Source organism: Pleurodeles waltl, chromosome 3_1 (assembly GCF_031143425.1).
Source record: "Pleurodeles waltl isolate 20211129_DDA chromosome 3_1, aPleWal1.hap1.20221129, whole genome shotgun sequence".
In the NCBI taxonomy this organism is placed as follows: domain Eukaryota; kingdom Metazoa; phylum Chordata; class Amphibia; order Caudata; family Salamandridae; genus Pleurodeles; species Pleurodeles waltl.
In genome coordinates, this window is record NC_090440.1 from 1,668,062,306 (window position 1) to 1,668,090,013 (window position 27,708).

The window sequence follows — 27,708 nt, forward strand, 5'->3', positions numbered from 1 at the left end:
CCCAAGGGGGGCAGAAATGGCCTAAATACAATTTGCCCCCCAAGGGAGCGACCCTTTCCTGATGGGTCGCTCCCCATCTCGAAAAAAAACAAACAAACAAAAAAAAACACACACAAAAAAAATGTGCCCTGGTGCCTAGAGGGTTCTGCCCCCCCCTGGGGGCAGTTTGGCCTAATAATAGGCCGATCTGCCCCCAGGGGGGGCAGAAATGGCCTAAAATAAATTTGAACCCCCAACCCCCACCCCCCCCCCCCCGGAGCGACCCTTGCCTACGGGGTCGCTCCCCCTGCGTGACATTGGCGCCAAAAAACAAATCCCCGGTGCCTAGTGGTTTCTGCGCCCTTGGGGGCAGATTGACCTAAAATCGGCCAATCTGCCCCCAGGGGGGCAGAAATGGTCTAAATACAATTTGCCCCCCAGGGGAGCGACCCTTGCCTGATGGGTCGCTCCCCATCTCTAAAAAAAAGAAAGAACAAAAAAAAAAAAACACAAAAAAAAAATTTGCCCTGGCGCCTAGAGGTTTCTTCCCCCCCTGGGGGCAGATCGGCCTAATAATAGGCCGATCTGCCCCCAGGGGGAGCAGAAATGGCCTAAAATAAATTGCCCTCCCCCCAGGGAGCGACCCTTGCCTAAGGGGTCGCTCCCTTTGCGTGAAATTCACGCAAAGAAAAAACTCCCTGGTGTATAGTGGTTTCTACCCCCCTTGGGGGCAGATTGGCCTCATCAAAATAGGCCAATCTGCCCCCAAGGGAGGCAGAAATGGCCAAAATATAATTTTCCCCCAAGGGGAGCGACCCTTGCCTACGGGGTCGCTCCCCCTGCGTGACATTGGCGACAAAAAACAAATCCCAGGTGCCTAGTCGTTTCTGCCCCCTTGGGGGCAGATTGACCTAAAATCGGCCAATCTGCCCCCAAGGGGGGCAGAAATGGCCTAAATTCAAGTTGCCCCCCAGGGGAGCGACCCTTGCCTGATGGGTCGCTCCCCATCTCGAAAAAAACAAACAAACAAAAAAAAAACACAAAAAAAAATTGCCCTGGTGCCCTGAGGGTTCTGCCCCCCTCTGGGGGCAGTTCGGCCTGATAATAGGCCGATCTGCCCCCAGGGGGGGCAGAAATGGCCTAAAATAAATTTGCCCCCCCCAGCCACCACCCCTTCCCTGGAGCGACCCTTGCCTACGGGGTCGCTCCCCCTGCGTGACATTGGCGCCAAAAAACAAATCCCAGGTGCCTAGTGGTTTCTGCCCCCTTGGGGGCAGATTGACCTAAAATCGGCCAATCTGCCCCCAAGGGGGGCAGAAATGGCCTAAATACAATTTGCCCCCCAGGGGAGCGACCCTTTCCTGATGGGTCGCTCCCCATCTCGAAAAAAAACAAACAAACAAAAAAAAACACACACAAAAAAAATGTGCCCTGGTGCCTAGAGGGTTCTGCCCCCCCCTGGGGGCAGTTTGGCCTAATAATAGGCCGATCTGCCCCTAGGGGGGCAGAAATGGCCTAAAATAAATTTGAACCCCCAACCCCCACCCCCCCCGGAGCGACCCTTGCCTACGGGGTCGCTCCCCCTGCGTGACATTGGCGACAAAAAACAAATCCCAGGTGCCTAGTCGTTTCTGCCCCCTTGGGGGCAGATTGACCTAAAATCGGCCAATCTGCCCCCAAGGGGGGCAGAAATGGCCTAAATTCAAGTTGCCCCCCAGGGGAGCGACCCTTGCCTGATGGGTCGCTCCCCATCTCGAAAAAAACAAACAAACAAAAAAAAAACACAAAAAAAAAATTGCCCTTGTGCCCTGAGGGTTCTGCCCCCCTCTGGGGGCAGAAATGGCCTAAAATAAATTTGCCCCCCCCAGCCCCCACCCCTTCCCTGGAGCGACCCTTGCCTACGGGGTCGCTCCCCCTGCGTGACATTGGCGCCAAAAAACAAATCCCAGGTGCCTAGTGGTTTCTGCCCCCTTGGGGGCAGATTGACCTAAAATCGGCCAATCTGCCCCCAAGGGGGGCAGAAATGGCCTAAATACAATTTGCCCCCCAGGGGAGCGACCCTTTCCTGATGGGTCGCTCCCCATCTCGAAAAAAAACAAACAAACAAAAAAAAAACACACACAAAAAAAATGTGCCCTGGTGCCTAGAGGGTTCTGCCCCCCCCTGGGGGCAGTTTGGCCTAATAATAGGCCGATCTGCCCCCAGGGGGGGCAGAAATGGCCTAAAATAAATTTGAACCCCCAACCCCCACCCCCCCCCCCGGAGCGACCCTTGCCTACGGGGTCGCTCCCCCTGCGTGACATTGGCGCCAAAAAACAAATCCCCGGTGCCTAGTGGTTTCTGCGCCCTTGGGGGCAGATTGACCTAAAATCGGCCAATCTGCCCCCAGGGGGGCAGAAATGGTCTAAATACAATTTGCCCCCCAGGGGAGCGACCCTTGCCTGATGGGTCGCTCCCCATCTCTAAAAAATAGAAAGAACAAAAAAAAAAAAACACAAAAAAACAATTTGCCCTGGCGCCTAGAGGTTTCTTCCCCCCCTGGGGGCAGATCGGCCTAATAATAGGCCGATCTGCCCCCAGGGGGGGCAGAAATGGCCTAAAATAAATTGCCCTCCCCCCAGGGAGCGACCCTTGCCTAAGGGGTCGCTCCCTTTGCGTGAAATTCACGCAAAGAAAAAACTCCCTGGTGTCTAGTGGTTTCTACCCCCCTTGGGGGCAGATTGGCCTCATCAAAATAGGCCAATCTGCCCCCAAGGGAGGCAGAAATGGCCAAAATATAATTTTCCCCCAAGGGGAGCGACCCTTGCCTACGGGGTCGCTCCCCCTGCGTGACATTGGCGACAAAAAACAAATCCCAGGTGCCTAGTCGTTTCTGCCCCCTTGGGGGCAGATTGACCTAAAATCGGCCAATCTGCCCCCAAGGGGGGCAGAAATGGCCTAAATTCAAGTTGCCCCCCAGGGGAGCGACCCTTGCCTGATGGGTCGCTCCCCATCTCGAAAAAAACAAACAAACAAAAAAAAAACACAAAAAAAAATTGCCCTGGTGCCCTGAGGGTTCTGCCCCCCTCTGGGGGCAGTTCGGCCTGATAATAGGCCGATCTGCCCCCAGGGGGGGCAGAAATGGCCTAAAATAAATTTGCCCCCCCCAGCCCCCACCCCTTCCCTGGAGCGACCCTTGCCTACGGGGTCGCTCCCCCTGCGTGACATTGGCGCCAAAAAACAAATCCCAGGTGCCTAGTGGTTTCTGCCCCCTTGGGGGCAGATTGACCTAAAATCGGCCAATCTGCCCCCAAGGGGGGCAGAAATGGCCTAAATACAATTTGCCCCCCAGGGGAGCGACCCTTTCCTGATGGGTCGCTCCCCATCTCGAAAAAAAACAAACAAACAAAAAAAAACACACACAAAAAAAATGTGCCCTGGTGCCTAGAGGGTTCTGCCCCCCCCTGGGGGCAGTTTGGCCTAATAATAGGCCGATCTGCCCCTAGGGGGGGCAGAAATGGCCTAAAATAAATTTGAACCCCCAACCCCCACCCCCCCCCCGGAGCGACCCTTGCCTACGGGGTCGCTCCCCCTGCTTGACATTGGCGACAAAAAACAAATCCCAGGTGCCTAGTCGTTTCTGCCCCCTTGGGGGCAGATTGACCTAAAATCGGCCAATCTGCCCCCAAGGGGGGCAGAAATGGCCTAAATTCAAGTTGCCCCCCAGGGGAGCGACCCTTGCCTGATGGGTCGCTCCCCATCTCGAAAAAAACAAACAAACAAAAAAAAAACACAAAAAAAAAATTGCCCTGGTGCCCTGAGGGTTCTGCCCCCCTCTGGGGGCAGTTCGGCCTGATAATAGGCCGATCTGCCCCCAGGGGGGGCAGAAATGGCCTAAAATAAATTTGCCCCCCCCAGCCCCCACCCCTTCCCTGGAGCGACCCTTGCCTACGGGGTCGCTCCCCCTGCGTGACATTGGCGCCAAAAAACAAATCCCAGGTGCCTAGTGGTTTCTGCCCCCTTGGGGGCAGATTGACCTAAAATCGGCCAATCTGCCCCCAAGGGGGGCAGAAATGGCCTAAATACAATTTGCCCCCCAGGGGAGCGACCCTTTCCTGATGGGTCGCTCCCCATCTCGAAAAAAAACAAACAAACAAAAAAAAACACACACAAAAAAAATGTGCCCTGGTGCCTAGAGGGTTCTGCCCCCCCCTGGGGGCAGTTTGGCCTAATAATAGGCCGATCTGCCCCCAGGGGGGGCAGAAATGGCCTAAAATAAATTTGAACCCCCAACCCCCACCCCCCCCCCGGAGCGACCCTTGCCTACGGGGTCGCTCCCCCTGCGTGACATTGGCGACAAAAAACAAATCCCAGGTGCCTAGTCGTTTCTGCCCCCTTGGGGGCAGATTGACCTAAAATCGGCCAATCTGCCCCCAAGGGGGGCAGAAATGGCCTAAATTCAAGTTGCCCCCCAGGGGAGCGACCCTTGCCTGATGGGTCGCTCCCCATCTCGAAAAAAACAAACAAACAAAAAAAAAACACAAAAAAAAAATTGCCCTGGTGCCCTGAGGGTTCTGCCCCCCTCTGGGGGCAGTTCGGCCTGATAATAGGCCGATCTGCCCCTAGGGGGGGCAGAAATGGCCTAAAATAAATTTGACCCCCCAACCCCCACCCCCCCCCCGGGAGCGACCCTTGCCTACGGGGTCGCTCCCCCTGCGTGACATTGGCGCCAAAAAACAAATCCCCGGTGCCTAGTGGTTTCTGCGCCCTTGGGGGCAGATTGACCTAAAATCGGCCAATCTGCCCCCAGGGGGGCAGAAATGGTCTAAATACAATTTGCCCCCCAGGGGAGCGACCCTTGCCTGATGGGTCGCTCCCCATCTCTAAAAAAAAGAAAGAACAAAAAAAAAAAAACACAAAAAAAAATTTTGCCCTGGCGCCTAGAGGTTTCTTCCCCCCCTGGGGGCAGATCGGCCTAATAATAGGCCGATCTGCCCCCAGGGGGGGCAGAAATGGCCTAAAATAAATTGCCCTCCCCCCAGGGAGCGACCCTTGCCTAAGGGGTCGCTCCCTTTGCGTGAAATTCACGCAAAGAAAAAACTCCCTGGTGTCTAGTGGTTTCTACCCCCCTTGGGGGCAGATTGGCCTCATCAAAATAGGCCAATCTGCCCCCAAGGGAGGCAGAAATGGCCAAAATATAATTTTCCCCCAAGGGGAGCGACCCTTGCCTAAGGGGTCGCTCCCCACCAAAAAAAAAAAAATGAAAAAAATAAAATAAAATTGTCCCTGGTGCCTAGAGGTTTCTGCCCCCCCTGGGGGCAGATCGGCATAATAGTAGGCCGATCTGCCCCCAGGGGGGGCAGAAAAGGCCTTCCCGAAAATATGCCCCCCCTGGGAGCGACCCTTGCCCAAGGGGTCGCTCCCTTTTGTCAATAACAATAAAAAATAAAAAAAATCCCTGGTGTCTAGTGGTTTCTACCCCCCTTGGGGGCAGATTGGCCTCATCAAAATAGGCCAATCTGCCCCCAAGGGGGGCAGAAATGGCCAAAATATAATTTTCCCCCAAGGGGAGCGACCCTTGCCTAAGGGGTCGCTCCCCACCTCAATTAAAAAAAATGAAACAAAAAAAAAATGGTCCCTGGTGCCTAGAGGTTTCTGACCCCCCTGGGGGCAGATCGGCCTAATAAGGCCGATCTGCCCCCAGGGGGGGCAGAAAAGGCCTTTTCAAAAAAATGCCCCCCCTGGGAGCGACCCTTGCCCAAGGGGTCACTCCCTTTTGTCAATTTCAATGAAAAAAAAAAAAATCCCTGGTGTCTAGTGGGGTTTCAAAAGCCGGATTGCAAGCAATCCGGCTTTTGAAACCCTCGGAGGGACTTCAAAGGGAAGGAAATACTTTTCCTTCCCTTTGAAGCCCCTCCGGGCCTCCCAAGTGATTGAAAAAGAAATGCTTTTGCATTTCTTTTTCAATCGCGCTGGAAGCAGAGCTTCCAGCGCGACTAGGGAGGCCCCTGTGACAAATCAGCGCGCGCTCGCGCGCTGACGTCACAGGGGGGGGGTGGGGGGGGGGTCGGGGGTGGAAGGGGAAGGGATTCCCCGGTCAGCCCTGACCTAGGGGGGTGGGGGGGCGGCCCTCGGGAGGAGCGCTAGCGCTTCTCCCGAGGGAAGCATTCAGGACGTAATGGTTACGTCCATGGCGCCACACGGGCGCTGCCATGGACGTAACCATTACGTCCGTGGCGGGGAAGGGGTTAAGGTTCCACTTCAACTACTTTATGAGACAGACCGACCCTGTTGTGTGTCTGTTTTCATTGCCAGCCTAAAACCTGTATCTAGGGATTTCCATAGAAATACAATTTCATCTAATAGTGTAGCACTTCTCCTCTGCTCGGTTTTAGTACACCTTATCAGTAGATTACATTTCTAATTCCCATGGTGGCTTGTCTTCGGAATTCTACTTTGTCAGCGTGAGCAGGAATCCATCCCATTTTTTACATCATTTGTATTTCCAACTTTCCTAAATTAAATGTTGAGTAATACCATGTTTTCTGTTTTTGCCTATTTATGTGCTTCAGTCAGCCAATGTGTAACTCTCAGGACTCACCAGGATTTCATTGGCACCTATCCATCAAATATTTACATTTGAGTTTCTTCTTTTGGTGTTGGTTTCTCAATCCGAGTAAACAGATATCTAGTTTCAGTAGCTCAGTCTCACTAGTCAGGTCTATAATAGTGTTGGTTACAACTTTCCAGTATTCTCCAATGACAGCCATTCTACTCTATGTGACAGAATTCAGCTTCAGCAATGCTACATCTATGGGCAAGTTTTGGTGGTGGGCGAATCCTTTCAATCAATCCTGGGGAGTCAGGCATGTTGTATGTAAATAGTTGTATTGCAGCAATTTAAATCTTGCATTTCTAGAAAGCATACTTAAGTATTTAAGAGCCAAGCTCCATTATGTCTGATTTATCACCCATCAGGTCTCTTGTGCATTTCCCTTTAAGTTATTCTTTGGTGCATTTGGAATGTTTAATGCAGGGTTCAGTAGAGTCATTTCTGCTTGCCCCACTTGTATCATATGTAGTACCTCATTTGTCGGCTGTGCCATCATACTACTCATAAAATTGCTGTGTATATTGCAAAAAATCATTAACATGCACAAAGGTGTAAACTCACCTTTGTGAATCAGGCCCTAAGTGAATTAGAATAAATTAGATGTGAACTGGTCAGTATAGAATTGTGCTGTGGTACCGGCAAATAATGATTGATTCAAGCCTCACACGTCTTCACCAGTTCCATTTCCTTTCAATGCTGAAAACAAATAATTGCAGCTCAACATATCAAAGGTTTCCACCATGTTATGTAAACCACAGCAGAAAAGATATTTGTATCTAGTGCAGCCTTGAGGACATGAAACAATTGTATTAGGTTCAATTACATTATTTGGTCTAGGATTAGACACATTTTGATCTGGGTGAATTATTACAGGAAGCAAAAGTTAAAGCGGTATAGTCAAAACAGTCAAACATTTCTCAGAATTTAATGAATGGTATTCAGCATCGAGACTGGGTGGTACAATTGCCTGCCCCATTGGTGATGTCATCAAGATTTGCAGAATAGAATTATTGTTAACTGTTTAGTAAAGTTAGACAGTATCCCACTGGACTACGCTACATAAGGATCCAGAATACCAAGATAAGAAGGATAAAATTTAGACGTAAGTCCAGCAATCCCAGCATTTTCCCCTGAAACAGCTCTTCTATTATCTGCAAATAATGGGAGTATCTAGTACATCCCTTTCTTATGTTGAGAATGCCCATTAGGTGGTCAATTCTGTGTAATTGCACACCTCACTCTCATTTGTGTCCATATAATTAGCATAAAGGAGGACAAAGATCTTTAAAAACAATTACTTGATATCACCTTCACAATCAATTCTAGCCAGGCATGCCAGCAGACCACCAGATGTATTCCCTTCTTCATGCTCTCTTGCTGTGTATTCCCTATAACATATGTTTTCATCCTTTCAGTAGCCCCATGTTTTCTACCCTTTTTACATTATTTCGTTTGCAGGTTGGGTCTAAACTGATTCTGTCATAATAGATCTTTCAGTCCATACTCTAATCTGGTCACCTGCTGGTTATACTAGAGATCACATTTTATTAATATATTAGCGGCATAAAAGTTAGCATATGATGACTCACACACCTTCATTTAAAAGTCTAACAGAGAAATTAACATGAAATGTAAAATGTGAATATTAGAATAATGGTGGACAATGTGGCCTCCATACATATTTGGCATCGCATTTTAACATGAAAGATATTGTGCATTTGTAATCAAGTGAAATACTGACATGAATTAATATTAAAACTATTAGTTTTAGAGAAACAGTAGAGAGGAGTATATTATGAATGTTAAATGAACATGAATTAATCATACTTATATGGATTTACATTAATTTATTGCACATTTATACTACTTCTAATATATTGTGAATAATGTTTGCAATTAAATAATTTGCTTTGCATAGTTGATTCAAATTGTAAGGTGTGCAATAGGTTTTATATGTATTAATGTGTTTTTAGGCTTTCTTAGCTAGACTAGGCCTGAAGATTCACTTGAAGCAGTGGAAAAAATGTATTTGTTTATTCTGTTTCCCTCTGACCTGAACTTTTTGCCCTAGTTTGCTGATGTGATGTTGAATGTCCTATTCTATTAGAGACAGAGAACATGTCTTGATAAATTAACAAAGTAACATTATTTGTTCTAGCTGTCGCACAAGACAGGCAGCGTTACTGATTTCATATGAGAATTGTTCAACTCATCCTGTGTACCGTGAAAAAGGACCCCAAAGTTACAACATACAGGGGGTCATTCTGACCCTGGCGGTAAAATCCGCCAGGGCCAACGACCGCGGGAGCACCGCCAACAGGCTGGCGGTGCTCCCTTGGGCATTCTGACCGCGGCGGTACAGCCGCGGTCAGAAACGGAAAACCGGCGGTGTACAGCCGGTTCTCCGCTGCCCTGGGGAATCCTCCATGGCGGCGCAGCTTGCTGCGCCGCCATGGGGATTCCGAGCCCCATACCACCATCCTGTTCCCGGCGGTTTTGGCCGCCAGGAAGAGAATGGCGGTATGGGGTGTCGTGGGGCCCCTGGGGCCCCTGCAGTGCCCATGGCATGGCATGGGCACTGCAGGGGCCCCCGTAACAGGGCCCCACAAAGATTTTCAGTGTCTGCCATGCAGACACTGAAAATCGCGACGGGTGCAACTGCACCCGTCGCACCCCTTCCACTCCGCCGGCTCCATTCGGAGCCGGCATCCTCATGGAAGGGTGTTTTCCGCTGGGCTAGTGGGCGGCCTTCTGGCGGTCGCCCGCCAGCCCAGCGGGAAACCCAGAATACCCGCAGCGGTTTTTTGACCACGCAGCGGTATTCTGGCGGGCCCAGGGTCGGAATGAGGCCCACAATTAGGTATTGTATTTTGGAGGAACTGTATGAAATCATTGAGATGACCATGTGTCTTCCCTGAGAAAATCCGGCAAAGTTTCAAACCTGATGGGAGTGTGGAAATCTTATTGGATATTGATCTTTGTGTGTACGATGAGCCCACCTGGAGGATCAATCAGAGACTGGTAGACATTTCTAGTTAGGAAAAGACTTTTAAGTTTTAGTTACTCCGCTAGAGTCTGCTGCTGTCTGAGAATTCTTCTTGGATGTTCATGCTGTCCCCTCCTCTCCCTCTTTGTCTTCTATCGTAGTTAACCTTTATGTTATGAGTTTCTTATTAGTCCTACATGTCCCTCTTACTTTACTGTTCAGTACTAATAGACCCAATACATTTTGAACTGCTGACTTGCCCTATATCCAGCCAGTGTTCTGCACTTACCTTTTGCTGCTGTCTACTGATGCAGCACAATGGTGAACATTCTGCTAAATGAAACTTCCTTGTCTGCTGTCCCACAAAGAGTGGTATAATCCAAAAGTGGTTTCTTGTTTCCTTTTCCAGCTTAGATAACTACAACAGTGTAATCTGATAGTGTCACCCTAGTTAGATGGTTTTTCTAAATTATTTTTGTCTTTCCTTTTGTTTTTGCCCGCATTTGCTAGCCCATTCCCACACATGCAAATCTAAATTTGTATTAGAGATAAGGATGGCCCAGTTCTAAAATTAATTGATATTATCTGAATGTTGATGATTTACTGATGTCACCATCATCCAGGTTGAGATCTGATTTTAATGTGCACATTATAGTATTTTTAATTTGTGTCATACTTTTGGAGCATTTAATACTATTGATGTTTGGTAGGCTTAATCTCTTTAGACGTTTTGGTCAGCCTATGGTTTTCATGTATGTTTACAACTTAGTTTTGTGCACCATTTATATTACATTAGCTTTGTGGTTGCAATAAATCTTTGAAATTTTATTCAGTTTGAAGTCTCGTTCTATTGGTAAATGTAGTTATGGTGTTCAAAAGTGTTCAAGTCTTCGATGTTATTGATCTAGGATAAATGAATCCAATTGCCACACTTCTCACTGAGTCCTAAGATCCAGTCAACTTCTGGTGGTGGGATAAATTATGGTGTCTCACCATAGCACTTGTGATTTTTGAACCCAAGGTGAGAAGAAGATCTCCGTGGGTACTGCAGCAGTTAATAATTCTTCTTACTCCTTAAGATGTTGTAATACAATGACTTCCACTCACCAGTTTGAATATCTCCAATTCAATAAGAACATTCTGTACTGATACTCTATTCTCCACACATTAGTGATGGATTAAATTGCTTATAGAGTTCTGAAATGCTGCATCTTCCTCTGCGGATGACTGCAATCATCCGGAGGGTATAACTAGGAGGGCCTTACCACATCTACACGTACATGTATTTGGTTTTGGTGTGACAGTGTTTTTCCTAGGTATTCAGCATTCTGTATCCTGATATTTGAATATTTAGTGTACTGTCTTTTATCCAAATTGACATTGTATGCCTGTGTAGAAGGACTAATCTCTCCTATGGGGTAAAGTATTTTCCAGGCTTCCACCATATCACAATCTTAAAATTACTAACAGAAACCCCCCTCACTACTCTTGCAATTGGAGGCCATTTTATGTAAGGAGGCATTCTAAACCCCTCCCGTTTTCAAGTAGAAGTGGTTTCCATATCTTTTAGACAGACCTCTCATGCTTTTGACATTCCACATTAATTAAATTGATTTGGTTAATTGTCTCATATAATCAGTGCTACCAATCAGGCATAAGTTCAGACTAACAGTGTGACAGTATATGTGCAGTGAGTTACCAGTACTAATTTCCCACTTTTTTCTTCATAAATATGATCTCCTGTTTTTAGGTGCTTGATTACACATCACTCATTTAGCTGTTGAAAACATATTGAAGCTTCTAATTGAACAATTCCCAACTTCCTGCAGATATTCATGAAAGAATGCTCTTCTCACCCAATAATAACCTGAAGTGTACATTCAGTTCCTCAGGTCCGATACCATGAATTTATGAGTGGGGTAGGCATTTGCCATTGCTATTACACCATCTAGGTTAAGCCTCAAGTACTGCAATGATTGTCTTTTTTCCTACTTGTACATGCGTCCAGTCTGTCTAATAGTGTATCTGTTCTTTGACTTCCATTCTCTCTATCTCTTTTGCTGTGAAAATTCAGTTTATCCTGCTGGGCGGCCTTCCTCTGTTGACTCAGTCACATGCTTACTTGGCCTCTGCAAAAAGTGTGTTTTCACCATCTATGACCTTTAATTTAACTATGTACAAAGCATATATGAGACACCCATGCCACAAAGTTCACCTCCATGAATGAGTTCCATCGATGATGGATTGCAATTGTTCAGTCTAGAATATCAAAATGCTACTGTTGCCATAATGGGGTCATTCTCTCTTGCCTCCTACAGTATCAAACCCCTATCCCTATAGTTCAGGAGATGTGCCAACAGTGGTTTTGTCGAGAACCCTAGTTGTGCCGTGACATTGACAACTTGTATGAATTTTGTATTGAAAACAATTTAGAGACCCCTTTGGTGGTCTGACTTCAATCAGCCATTGCCCTGAGTAAAGTTTTATGCTTTGTCTTTTCACATTTTTGGGTGGACCCATTATATGAATGTTGTTCCTGCTTGAGCACAATTCAGCCTCTATAGCCCTGTATTCTAAGAACGTTACTGTTTTGGTTAAGTCAGTTATTTGGGACTCCACACTTACGGTCTCAGGCTGCAACAATTTATTTGCATCTTCAGTTTCTGTCAGTCTTCCTACAATCTTTCTTTGATCAGTTCCGGCAAGGTAGATCTGTCATCACTATGCCAATGTTAACCTTCAGTAGTGTTGTTGGGCCCTGTAGCAAATCAATCAAATGTCTGAAGCAATATATTTTTCATGTTATTATCTTGGATTTGCATGCATCTTTTTGTGCCTTTCTGTTTGCCCATTAAACAATAAATATATGCAATATCTGTCAGCAAGTGGCATTCTGTTGTGTCATGCAGATTTGTAGAGTGCACTATCACCCAGGATAGTATCCTGACACTGAGCAGGTGTGAGTCTAGCCACACCTATGGTCTAGTTAGGCTACTCAAAGAGCAAGGTATTCACCTTGCAGATTTCAAGAAGTGAGGAGGAGGCTTTTATGTCTAGTGGGTGGTTGTTTCACACTTGATGAGCAATGTAGGATAAGGATCAACCACCGGATTTGGTTTTCTGTATATGTGGGATTTTTGCAAGTAGTAGTCCAGACAATCTGTGGGGTCTGGAAGCTTTGTGAAGGCAGATATGATTGTTGAGGTATGCTGGGCTAGTGCTATGTAGTGCCTTGAAAGTGTGGGTGAGGGGTTTGAATTGTGCTCGTTTATGAATGGGAGCCAGTGGAGCTCCTTCAGTTGTGGTGTGAGTTTGGTGTGGGAGGTTGAGAGTGATTCTGGCTGCCGAGTTCTGAATTGTCTACAGCCTTCTGGATATCCAGAATCTGGCATTTGTTTATTTTGTGCCTTATTTGATAGTAGTCCTGACAAGCAAAAACTTTATCTATACATATGCAAAGGCGGTGAGTTTAACCTTCAACATGGTAGGATCCCACCGATAGAAAGTGTAGTGTTGTAATTTAGTCTACCGTTGTGCATTCTTCATCAGTTCCTGTCTCTTCAGCTCAGATACCTTGTGAGCTTCATATCCCTCATCGTCTGCAGCGGCTCCATTGAGTATTGATATTTAATTTCCACGGCTAGGCGACTTGTTGTTGAACGTTCAACACAGTTGTTTTACCAGTCAATCTAGGGTCAGCACTGCGAGCCAAATGACCAGTACCTTAACTGATTTAGATGTAGAACTATTTTTGTTTTCAAACTGGATTGCCATGGCTAAAAACGTAGGACTTTCAACTGGATTCTTTTTAAATGTGATTCATACGAAGAGGCTAACTTTAATAAAACAGAGCAAAGTATTCAAATCTTTTCTCCCTTCCAGTGTCCTCAAGTCCTACTGCATTTCGAGGAGAATTCCTCTGTCAGCTGCATGCTTTCAGGCATTTGTCCTGGTCTATAGAAGTGTTCACAGATGGATGTGTCTGCACCGTAGTGGTTAATAATATAGCATTGCATGTTCATTCCTTTTCGGTGTCACTCTCGTGTTTCTCCACATTATGAATGTCAGCTGCACCCTCTATGCACAGTGTTGGATAATCAACTTTGCGAGATGTGTAGGTAAATGAACCCTGACCTTTGAATCCTGATTTCTTTGTGGCATTCTGATAGTTTTGATAGCAGTAAATATTTGCTTAGTATTTTTGCACCGGTTATGTTGGCCGAGGTGATTCTGTTGTATGAAATGTCACCCTGCTCTTCACAATAATATCATTTATTTGTTTAAAATATATTCAAGAATCTATGTCATGTCATGAAAATGCTACACTATTGCAAGTGCAGATATTACATATTTCATTTTCCAGATCCAGCTACACTCTTGGTGTTGATGACCATTTGTCCGAAAACAGACACAAGCTTTTATTCTCCTAGTAAAACTTTCAAAAAGACAATTTCTTGAGGGGCATAACCAAGCTGAGCATGATGGCTGATGCGCTCTAACAACGCTCCGCACCATCCTCCCTGCCATCGCCTCTTTATCTAACCGGGGGCCAAACATCAAAGATTGTATCACTGGGATACCTCACCGGAGCCCTGCCGCTGCAAGTTTATTGCATTCTGGTCCCAATATATTGCTGCAGAAGGCAAGGCCGCCCCTCGGTTCTGGCAGCCACCTCACACCCAACATGGCAGCCTACTAACTTCTCCCTTTGACAGCCGCTCCCAGCCCAAGGAATCTCCAACAGAAATGGATGACTGAGGATGATGTCAGCGGCTCAGGGCAGGATTATCTGTGGCTCACACTCCTGGCCAAACCCTTGGGGCCCTGGACAGCAGCAAGAGGACATGGCCAGCCTTGCTGTTTCAACGTGACCTCTCCAACCAGCGGACACTGTCTTGCATGCAACATGGTGGCAGTGAGGTGGACGGGGGAGTGATGCTTTCTGACTCATCAGTGAGCTTTTGCCTGCGTGAGATGCTGGAGCTATGGGGCACACCACATAGGAGACACCCCGGGGGAGCTATGTTGATGCTTGGGCCTCTGCCGGCCTGCAGAGCGATGGGTTTCACATGACTGCTCCCACCCCTTCACCTCCTGGACTATGGCAAGCGGAAGCGGCATTTGAACTGACTGGAGAGGAGGCCATTTTCATGAACCGTTGGGGGCTCAGTGTGATCTTCTCCCGTTTTCCCCTCTCGTTAGACAGAACTCACCTCATGACATAGGGGCTCAGACCCCTCTACTGTACCAAGTACACGAACTTCAGTGCTCACCGTGGAAAGGGGCCCCCCTTCAGACTGGAGACTTGGCACTTACTGAGGAAAAACAGCATGAAGGAAATAACTGACCTACTTTCCAGGTAAAGGCCTAGGGAACGCCAGCCTCATTTATGTCACATGATCTGTCCTCCCATCACCACACACCCTCTTCTCTAGGGGCTAGTCCTTCCTAAGATGCCCTTCTCCCAGTGTTGCCTTGGTACTTGGCTGCACTCTGCTACCGGCTGGGAATGCTTCTCTTACTGTGGGTCTGACTCAACCTGCTGCATGACCTAGGAATGAGTTACACCTAAGTGGGAGGAGCCCCTCTGGACTTCTGGAAACACATAAGACCCACTTACCCTCACAATAAGCAGGTCTGGAAGGAGTGTTTCTGAAGCCAAACTGATAAAATGCTGCCTATAAAACCAGGGCGGTCGGACTGCCGGGCCAGAGGTGAGCACCTCCGGCCAGCGGTAGCCATAATACCGCCATCGGTATTACAACTCTGCAGCCCCCCAGCATTTTCGTGGCGGTCGCACCACCACGCAAATGCTCCCAGTCATGCACCCAGCCACAGGAATCTCCATTCCTGTCGCCGGCAGACACACCTCCACACAACTGCACACCTACATTCATGCCCCCCCTCACTCCTGCTTTCACTTACATACACCCCACACACTCACACCCAAACACGTACTAAGATACACCCATTCACATGCACTCAGACACACCTCTTGCAAGCATGCACTCAAACAGACACACACACTCTCATGCACGCACTTAAACAGACACATACGCTCGCATGCACGCACTCAAACTGACACATACACTTGCATGCACGCACTCAAACTGACACACCATAATAGCAAATAATAGAGAAGAGATGACAAGCTCTAACGGTGGCTGTACATCTGAATGAAGACACTGTTCTCTCCGATGTGGACAGTGGTCCCCACATTCTTCTCCTCTGATGGCAAATCGGACTCGTCAGACCCTCCGCCCAACCCTCCGCCTCAGACTGCCAAAACCCTTATTTAACTTTTTGTTATTACTGTTACTTGTCTCTTACATGCACAGTTTTGATGTGTCAGATATTTTAACAAGCTCAGCCTATTTCATGGCCCCTCCTATCACTTGTATGACACAGCCGTACAGGCGCAGTATCCATATACCACTACGTCAATACTACTGGGCCCCACTATATATACTTATCGCTAATAGGGTGTTCTCCTCCACCTACGTATACTCCACACTATGGCCACCCGCTCTACATACGAATCATATTTCCTGACCCTGTTTGTACTTATTGCCTGTTGTAGGAAGCTCTCTTTGTTCACAATTACCTAGCCCTTCCCCTTCCTGCTTAGTTGCCTTTTAAGCACCACAGAGACACACTGCACACAGGCAATATTTTTTCTTCAGGGTACTGGCCAGGGGGACACACCACCACACGTTGTGACTGCACACTGCCCCCTACCCTTATTGCCTATCGTTTCTATAATAATGCCTGAAATCTCCACTAGATTTCTCACCCTCAATGTTAAAGGGATGCATACCGCAAGAAAATGCTACTCCATTTACTCTTACTTCAAATGACATTGCCCTCTCATAGTCTTCCTTCAAGAGACACACACTACTTCACAGGAACTGCCCTATCTCCAAAAAAGATGGTGAGGTTCCCTTTATGCTACCATGTATTTAGCATTCGCTAGGGGAAAGTTAATGTGGATCTGTCTGGGGACTCCTCTCCAGGTGCTTGATGTCATAATTGATGGGGATGGGTGCTATGTCTTCCTGGAAAGCCCCCTCAACTGCCTCCTGGTATTGCTCGGGAGTATATATGCACCCTGTCCTTATTACAACACTTTCTGGATGAAGCTGTCTGGTCTTTTACCCCACCTTCCCTGGATCTTGGGGCAAGACTGCAACTGCGTCCTCAATGTTTAACTTCATTGATCTCACCCACCCCTCTCATGTTCCCCTCCTCACTTCCAGACATCCAGGTTCAGGGAATGGATGCAACGCAGGTCGTAGATGCTTGGAGGACCCTTCCCCCTGCCACTCAGGTACACTCCTTTTATTCCCGCCCATGAATTGTATGTCGGACTGGACCATATTCTATGCTCCCAAGCACGAACCCCCTTCCTACAACTGGGCGACTACTTAGCTCGGGTTGTTTCCGATCACAATTCCCACACCATAGATATACATTGGGAACTCCCCATCCTCCCACCCACACCTGGTTTCTGCCTCATGAATGCTTGGAGGTCCCACCCTTCTTGGCCTCCTAGGCCTTCCACATTTGCCATTTCTTGAATGAAAATGAAGAAAGAGCCTTGAGTCCTTGAGTGGGATGCATTCTAGGTGGTCACCCATGGTGTTTGCCTGCAGGGGATTATAGGGTCCTTTGTACACTGATCGAGGAGATCAGGAACGTTGAATGCAGCTTGCCCCAGGGGGAACGTTGGGCGGAACAAGACTCTTCCTATCTTCCTATGCTGCAGAAGGCCAAAAATCAATATGCCTCTCTCTTAGAGCGTTTACACTGTTTCGATTTCTCTGCATATCTGGCTAAAACCCACATGTAGGGCAATAAATTGGGATATCTCCTTGGATAGATGATTCTCCGGGAACAAAGGGAGACCTCCATCCTTGAGCTCCACTCCCCTTCAGGAGCAGCGCTCCACATGCGGAGTGACATTCTCTTGGTCTTCCACGCGTATTACTCTTTTATGTATAAAATGCCTGAGGAGGACCAAGGAGACAATATTGCTGCGTTTCTGGACCGCCTTGCTATGTATACTATTGATGCACCTACACAGAATGCACTGGCTGCAGTTGTAACCTCAGCAGATGTCAAACATGTTATCCAGGACCTGGCTATGGACAAAAGCCCAGGCCTTGATGACCTCCACACAGAATATTACAGTGCATTTGTTGACATTCTTACACGTCATCTTGAGGCTATGTACAACAAGGCCCTCTGGCAGGGCGTTTTGGCATCCTTGCTACAGGAGTCTTATTAGTCTCTCCCCACAAGCCCCACTGAAACACTACTGAAGTTGTATCCTATCGACCCATTGCTATATTGGGGGTGGATTACAAGATCCTGGGAAAGATAGGATCTGCTGGTTATGCCCAAATCTTGCTGGATCTCATCCATTTAGATCAGAATGGATTTGCACCGGATGCCACACTTCCCACAATCTACACTGCCTCTTTCACGTTCAGGATCCGGTGCGCTATGGTTATCCTTTCCCGGTGTGCCTGGTGCTGGACCTCTAAAAGGCTTTCGATTCCCTGCATTGGCCGTACCTCATCTGTGTCCTTAAGCCCTCGTTTTCTGGCTTATACACAACTCTTATAGAAGAAACCACTTCACATGTGCGGGTGGGACGCCTTATATTAGGGACATTCCCAATAGAGTGCGGTACCTGACAGGGGTGACCCCTTTCACCTTTGCTTTTTGGAATGGCCATGGAGCCCTTGGCGATCCGGCTCCACATGGATGGTGATCAGTGGGTACTCCCCCTCGATGACAGGACACACAAGGGGTCACTGTATGCAGAAGACCTACTCCTGTTCCTCTGTGACTCTCAGATGACCCACACTCCCATCCACACCGCACTATGGTCATTTGCCAAGGTGTCCGGACTCCTGGTCAATTTGGACAAATCATCTATCTACCCTCTTCACAATACTCTTGCCTCTGTGGAATCATCATGGATGGCGCACCCCTTGCTTAGTGAGGCTCTGCTGTGTGTTATCTGGGAATCCACCTGTTCCACTCTCCAGAAGACCTTTTCGAAGGTAACCATCACCTGGTGCTGACCTCACTTAAATTCCTAGTATCCTTTTGTATAAAGGTGCCACTGCCACTGGCCACTACGGCGAAGATTGAACTGTCAAAGATGGTTATCCTACCTCGCCTTCTGTATTATTTTACTAAACTCCCTGTAATCCCATTCCTGGCATTTTTTTAAAGATCATGATTGTTGTTTTACCAAACTGATTTGGGGGAAATGGGGGCCACATAGTTGCCTTGCACAAACTGCAATTACCTCCAGACAAAGGCTGGCTAGGTGCTCCCTCATTTGAAATGTACTTTCTGGCAGCTCAACTACAATCGGTAGCTAGGTGGATAGCAGGTCGAAATCTGGGTGAAACTTGCCATCATTCCACCCCCCACACACTGCCCTCTATCAGGAATCTCACCTCCTGGACCTGTTATCCTGCTTTTCACAGTCTTTCCAAATACAAATAGCATGTAAATGTCTCCGAAGGCCCCACACTCTTATGGGACATGTTATCCCATACACTCCTGGATTCCCTTTAGTGGGCACCTCACACTATCCAGGTTCAAATTCTGCTGGGACATTACATGCCTGACAGAATCATTCACTTTTCCACAAAGATCTTTTCTTGGACGGCCATCTGCTTCATTTCTCCCAGCTCCAGAAGGACTTTGACCATCCTGCTGATAATTCCTCACCTGTTGCCACCTACACAATACTTGCTACAGGCTGTGGGGAACACTTGAGGAGGAACCTTCTGCACATAATATACTAGAGACCCTGCTTACTTTTGGCACTGTTCGACGTTTGATCACTTGGCTCCTCAAAGGGATTCGTAGGCACACCAGCGTTTCATTAGGTCCCCTTCATGATAAATGGGAGGACAACATCAGGAAGGTGTTCAATGAAAAGGAATGGGCTTGGGCACTGTTTTTTCCAGACAATATCTTGAGAAATGCAAAATTTTATAATATACAGTTTCATATTTTACTTCGGGCCTACCTCACCCCAGTAACAGGTATTTTCCCACAGGCAATTTCACCTGCCCCCATTGTAAATTAGATGAGACACATCTCTAACACATGATGTGGTCATGCCCTGCCATTCATGATCAATATCAACACCCTTACCCCTACTTCTACTATAAACCCTCACCATCCACGGTAGCTTTCAATGCCTCCTCACTCCCAGTTAATTTGATGGTATTTGTTGCTATGTTTTTTGGTCATGAGTGTGGATTTACAGGGACTTCCACTGTTCTTTAAACTAAGTGTATCATTTGCTAGGTCTGGTACTGGATGCTGCTATTCATGCCTTCAATAGATGTATTATCCTATGTTGCTATCCCTTGTATCTCTTTCACATTCTTAATAATAGCAATAAAAACAATAGTTTTTTGAAAAAAACTTGTAAACTTAATTTTTATTAAGGTGTCCATTTTTTTCTTTGCCGTAAGTGGAACACATGGATTTCATAAAATTATTTTTCTTCTCTTTCCAACAAAAAAAGGCTTGTTATCTCATAATAACAGTTTAACATTTCAAATAAATAATATTCCCAGCAACTCTCTCTCTCTCTCTCCAAAACGCCTCCACAGTATGGTCTGCCTTTGGGAAAGGATGGCATAGGCGGCACAAAGACCTTTTACTATGCCGTCTGAAATTTCCCAAAACAGGTAGGCAAAAATTATTGCCAGCAGAAAAAATGCAATAAACAAAAGTCTAAGAAGCAATGGTTAGTTAGCTGATGTGCAACAATATTTCAACAAACTGTAAAAGAGCCACCTTTCTTTCAGCTTACAAAAGACTCCTCTGCCAAAGCTATGTAGTACCCCAAAATGACGATCAGAAAGAGAAGGCAAAAACAGACAAAAGGGGAGTGCTTCGACATCCATAGCCAGACTCGGTGAAATTGAGGAAAGTTATTTAGCTTTTTTATATGATGTAAATAAGTATCTGTGTTTCATTAAAAAAAATCAACACTTTTTGTAATCTACGAAATTAATCAATAAATGGTTTGACATAATGGAGTTTGGAACAAACACTGATACATAGACTATATGAACATGAAATAGATGGGTTCACTCCCATTTCAGAAATGTGTGTTATGAAACGAGCCATGCAATAGTTAACATATAAACCAAATGTTAAAGGGATGTTATAGTTAGGTTCTGAATTTACTCTCACAAAACCATAGACATTCAACAGTTAATAGTTATCTCAAGTAACTATAATTTGTGCCCTAAGGTAACTATAACTCGTGCCCCTGTCAGGCAGAACTTTCTCAGCAATAATTTTATTGCATGGTGAGCATGGCTACCCCCGAGGAAAATGGCTGCCTAATCGAAGAGCTCTGCCATGCAGAGGGACAAAAATGGCCCTCTCTGTTGATACTCGGCCTCCAAGGAAACTTTAAACTGCCAAGCATATAGGAAGGTGTGGTGCTTTCAGCGACCCACTTTTGGCATAGAACAGCTATAATAACCAAGTGCTCGAGAAGCTGTCTCACAGTGCCTGACCCTAAAATGGCCAACACCAGGAATCTACGTGGGTGAATTTCTACTTGACTACCCCAGAGTCACTACAAACACCCTACCCCTAAAGGTGAGCACTTAGTGGTACTACTCTAAAACACTCTATAAGGGTAGGAGCCTATCACATACAAAACAAACATACCGACCAGAGCAAATATGACTCAGGCCCTCCCATCCTATTCCTGACTCTAAGATGGCCATCTCTATCTAATACAGCTGTCTATAAAACATGCTCCTGAACTTTTTCACTTCTAAACCATACACATTGGGATCCTGAATTTCTCCACCTCAACAGCAACCCAAATTGCAGACAGGAGGGGGGCTGAGAATCTCCCTTACACTCCAAAGTGCTGTACCTTGCTATTCAACAATCTGCATTGTGGCACCATACAAAAATGATTTAACTGTTACTAACCCAGGAAGGATACTGGCTTCTGCACCTTACCCTACCTCCCAACAATCGGCACCTCTGTCAAAAATCTCAAGGACTACTGAAATCCCACTAGGTGCAACCCATGTGAAGTATACAGTAAGGTCCACTCTCAAAATGGCAGACTCCAAACTGCACGACCCCAAAGAAGCGAGGGGAGGTCTGAAAGATACCAAACCAGCACAAAAGAGACACAAACAGTACCCCCTGGTCCCAGACTCCCCTATAAAATCTAAATCTGAGAACTCTGCAACTGTAGACCTAATTATGCAGAAACTTGACATGCTACACATGCTTGCTCAAACGACAAAGTCCACCACAGAAACTGTACAGAGCGACCTTGCATCTCTGAAACAAGAAATGATACATCTGGGTGGCAGAGTCTCTGCAACAGAATCAGAGATAAACCTCCTGGAAGATCACAAACACAACTCTTCTAAAACTTTATCAATCACCTCTGCAAGACAAGCTTGACTGGAAAGAAACATCGAAGATAGAAAAAGAAGGCGCAACTTGCACATTTGTTGACTTCCTGAAGGTAGAGAAAACCAAGCTCCATCCTGTGCAACCTTCATTGAGGAATGGATCCCCAAGTACTCAATATAAACTTAGCCAAGGACTTTGAAATAACCTAAGCTCACGAAGTGCCCACACATAACCCCACCAACAGCAAAGCTTCAAGAGCCTTCATTTTCAGACCCCTGTGCTGTTCACATACTGAAGCCATTCTCACACAGATGAAGAAAATACAGAGAATTAAGAGACAAGGCGCCTCCATTGGGATCTCTCAAGATTACTCCAAAGACACTGTCAAGAAACGAAAGGCATTCATTTCTCAAAAGAAAACTCTCAAAGATCTGTGAATACAATTTTTCTTTATTGGTCCTGCATGAATAAAAACATCTTACAGTGGCAAAATCATCATTTTTTAAGACCCTAAGGAACTAAGCGCCAGATGTATCAAACATTTTTGCGATGCAAACATGCATTTTGATATGTAACATGTCCAATTTGCGATTCGGTAACTTGGTACTGAGTCGCAAATTGGATTTGCGGCTACATACCGATTCGGTTTTAGGAAGGGGCGTGTCAAGGGCGTCCTTTCCTAATACCGAATCACAGAGGTATGTATGATTGTTTTGTGACCGTGAATGCAGTCGCAAAACAATTGCACTTACCATCTACTTCAAGTAGGTGGTAACCCATTCGCAAAGGGGAAGGGGTCGATAAGGGACCCCTTGCCCTTTGTGAATACATGCAAAAAAAAATTTAAGAGCAGGCAGTGGTCCCACAGACCACTGCTTACTCTTAAAAAAATGAAAAGAAAACTTTTCATTTTTCATTTTTAAACGCATCCCATTTTCCTTTAAGGAAAACAGGCTGCATTTATAAAAAATAAAATAAAAAAAAGATTGCTTTACTGAAAAGCAATCACAGACATGGTGGTCTGCTGAGCCCAGCAGGCCACCATCCCTGTGATTGTAGCCATTTGCATTGGGTCGCAAATTGCGACCTACCTCATGAATATTAATGAGGTAGGAAGATTTGAGAGCCCTTGCAAATCGCGGTATGAAACTCCTGGAGTTTCATACATTACAAAATCGATTACTTAATTGCGATTCGCTACAAATCACAATTAGGTAATCACTATTGTAAAAAATGATACATCTGGCCCTAAACTCCCATGTATTGGAAATTCAAGACCTGAAAATGACTTCTTAAAAACTCAGAAGGAATGGCTAACACTTAACATGAATCCTTCCTACTAACTTTCACTAACTTTCTACTCACTTAGTAACATATGATAATCAAGGCTGCCCACAAGCGGCCTAAACAAAACCCAGTTCAGTCCCATAACACTGCCGAACTCTGATTGACCTGTGGAATTAACACATGGGCATACAAGCTCATTCTTCCATAATAACTATAACAGGCCAAAATATTTGTTTGAGTTGCTTCCACTTCTTCAAACCAAGACAGAATAAAGTGGTCAGCAACATTAACTAAACTAACTAGCACCTACTAACCTACTACTAGTCTAACAATAAACCTAACATCCTACTCTTATCCCTAACGAATTGTAAGATTTCTCTTCTCTTCTTCAATGACTGGTACTGTATCGCTATAACGAAGTTCAACCTGCTCTGGTTAAATCAAATGTCTTATAATTGCCTTCAACCCGATGACGGCTTTACTGCAATGCTTCATCTTCTCACTTTCAACATAATCAAGATGTATCAATTCTCATATTGAAATTAATTAATATTGATACCAGCCTCACATTGATAATAATATCATCCAAATTTAGTGCCATTCAATGGGTGCTTAGCTGTTGTCCAATTGTTATCGAAATTGTGTTTTGGCCCTCAGGTTGGACAATACAAAAATCACTAACATGTGCCCGCACTACCTGCAACACAGTAACCTGTGATCACTTGACCAACTCACTTTGATATCTATTGAATCTATGCTGAGAATATGCTGGTACTGTAATGACAATAAGTGGAAAATTTATTGCAAGCTGTACATTGTACTCCATAATTATGGAATACATCGGGTACAATTTTTCAAAACCCTAACTGTTGACATAAAACTTAACTCAGCAGAAATAAAAGCATGTGTCACCAACTAACACCCACCCCACAAATAGCCACCTCACTCACTACAAATATTACACTTTCTATATATATTACAACTACTATACCTGCAAATACATTAATATAAAGAACAGAATACACATTATTACCAACTCCCACTAAGTGGCAACTAACTCACTAGGCACCATTATGGAGACAACGCCAGGCACTCAAGCCACCATACAATATAGGTAAACATACCATACTTAGGCACTGCCGTGACTCTTAATACACACCCCATTCTATACAGGGTGTGGCAAGACTGCACTCTGGACCTAGGCTTGACCACTAGTGTCCTCCATCACCTCTCTTCAATTACATTTTGTCAGATACCTTTAGATGGTATCTAGATTCTTATCACAAATATTTAATCAATCACTATACTATCATTTTTTTCTCCATCTTCTTTTTATCTTTCATATCTTTCTTCCTATCCTGTACTGTGCTACTCTACAATCTACTTTCCCTCCTCCCTACCCCAACCCCTTCCTCTCTCACCCATCCAGTTTCCCCCACCCATGTTGTCCCTTCAAACACACCCACTCACCTCCTCTCCTACCCCCACCTCACAGGCAAACAATAACTGGCATTTAGCTGGTTACATCAATAAGAAGACTCACCTCCCCAAAAAATGTAGGACATAAAAATTCTCTTTCTTAATTTCAAAGGTCTGAATGACCCAACCAAATGACAGAAAATCCTAGACTATACATACAAACTTAAGGTGGGGTCCCATTCTCCTTCAAGAAACCAAGATGGCCATGAAAGAGGCAATCCTCCTAAAAAAAGCATGGATGAGTGACTTATCATGCGCCCAAGCATGAACAAAAAAATTGTATGATCACCCTTATCTTGAAAGCCTCTGGCCTCACTATCCTGTCCTCAGAAGCAGACACCGATGGCAGATGATTCTTACTAAATTACAGAGGGACAACACTGAAATTATAGTCATGAACATCTATGCCCCCAATAACGATATCCCTACCTTTTGGAATAAAAAAAAAACTCTCAACTTTACCTCCCAAAAGTAGAATGATTCTTAGAGGAGATTTAAATGTACCCTGGGGCACCACTCTTTGCCTGAATTCTGCATGTCAATTTAAACTCAACAAATTCCATAAACAAATGCTAAACATGTGCAATTATTTTAAACTTGAAGACATATGGAGACTATTCAATCCCACAGGGAAAGAATACTCATTTTTCTCCCATCCGCACAATACATTCTCTTGCATCGATTATATCTTAATTGAAGAAATTCATGTCCCAGCCACCTCTTCCCTAACCATTGAACGAATCCTAGTCTCAGACCATGCCTGCATTTAATTACTCTACTCTAACTCTACGATATCACTTGCAATACATCAGGAACAAAATCATGGAACATGAATGACCTCCTCACAGAGGAACCCTCCTTCAAGGAACTAATCAAAAAAAGGATTGATGAATACATAGAACTCAATAGGTCTTCTGGTCCAAATGCACAAATTATTTTGGATGCCCTGAAATGCACTATCCACGGGCACATGATTAAGTTTATGTCAACGAGAAACAAACTAGACAACAAAACCTTAGACCACCTAGAACTAAAAGTAAAAAGCATTAAAGAAAGATCTCAAATGCACCGAACACAAAACTCTATAAACTCAAGTATGAATACAACAAGATTTTGAGTAACAAAGCCCACCTAGTAGTTCAAAACTACATAGGCATCAACTTCTGTTAATGTAATAAAGCTGACAAAATACTTGTGTCTTATTTAAAATAGACCCGTCAGAAGACAAGAATGACCTCTATAACCAATGAACATGGCGTCACATCAACAAACAAGAAGGACATCCTAAATACCTTCGAAAAGTATTACCATATCTTCTACTCCATAAGTAATAACACATCTTATGACAAATGCTTAAACTAATTCAACAAAACTAATGTAACTAACACAGGTGAATCAACAAAAGAATCACTAGAACAACCTATTTCTTGCAAAGCAATCATAAATGTAATCAAAACAGTGAAAGCTCGAAAGGCTCCAGGTCCAGATGACTTTCTGGCATCATTCTATCAAACTTGAGATACCTCTCTAATCACTCCCTTTTTTTTTTTTTTTTTTAAATATTTTTATTGATTTTATATTTCAAAATATAATACAAATTATTCAATTTGCAACCACAGGATAAACCAATAAAATAACTAATATCTAGGTCATTTAACAATCACACACCCCCCCAATATGCACTTCACGGAACACTTCAAGTTTTACAGTATCATTTCTGGCTGCACCCTCCATGGGTTTATCCTTTATTGTTTATTTTATATAGGCATTCGCTCGTGACCAGTGTGGGCCTTGTTTTGCATGTATGAGTTCCCTGGCTGCCTGAGGGGGGCACCATCTGGATTAGTGTATGCAGATGGCTACCCTGGTTTTCTGCTCCTCACGTGTCGCTGGGACTGTGGTGACGAAAATTTGATGAACAATTAGTACTAGAGAGATGGGAGGAAATTATGTGGGTGCGCTATGATACCTGGGTGCCGTATGAATTTGTTTCCGTAATGGGGGATGCAGGGGAATTTATGACGTGATTATCGCAATTGTATGTGCCCCAATTCAAGGAGGCTTCTCATCGTTTTTAGCCTCCAATTTTGTTACCAAATCCTCCCAAGTGGAGCATCCTGTGTGTTGTCACCCTTCGCGCACCATTCTTTTTAGTACCTGGTATTCAGTGCGAGTCCAGCGTATTATTAGAGAGTACCAGGATTTCAGATCGGGTGCCTTAGGGGCTTTCCAATGCATTGCTATTAATCTTTTGTACATTAAAAAGGCCAAGTCTATAAATTTGTGCAGGTGTCTCTGTTTTTTTGGTCTCTTCCTCAGTCCCAGCAGGCAGGACCCAGGGTCTGCTAACAGTGCAAGTCCCGTTAGCCCAGATACCTCCCCTACCACCTCCGCCCAGGCCGTTTGTATATTAGGGCAATCCCATACCATGTGGTAGAAGGGTGCTGACGGTATTCTGCATCTGGGGCATGTTGGTACTGAATCAGGGAACATGCGCTTTATTCTTGCTGGGGAAAGATATGTTTGATGCGTGTAATTGAATTGGGTATATCTAAATCTGGGATTCCTTGACACGCCTCTGATGTGAGACAAGGCCTTGGGCCAGTCTTCCAATGGGATCGGAGTGGGGAGAACTGCATTCCATCTACTCCATGCTTTCCCTGCCTGTGCTTCAGGAGTCTTGTTGAGGATTCTATACAGATAGGATATTATTTTTGTTTGATCACTGTATTGTAGAAGCTGGTGGAGCACTGGGGAGGTCTCTGGTTCCGAAGTGCCTATTCCCCATATTCTTCTGATTTCATGACATACGGTATGATATGTCAGGAACTGACCCGAATTTATCTCTGTGAGGGCCTGGAGAGCCTCGAACGTCATTAATTTGCCGTCTTCAAAGCAATCCCCTACTGTCTGTATTCCTGCTTCATTCCACAGCTTTACG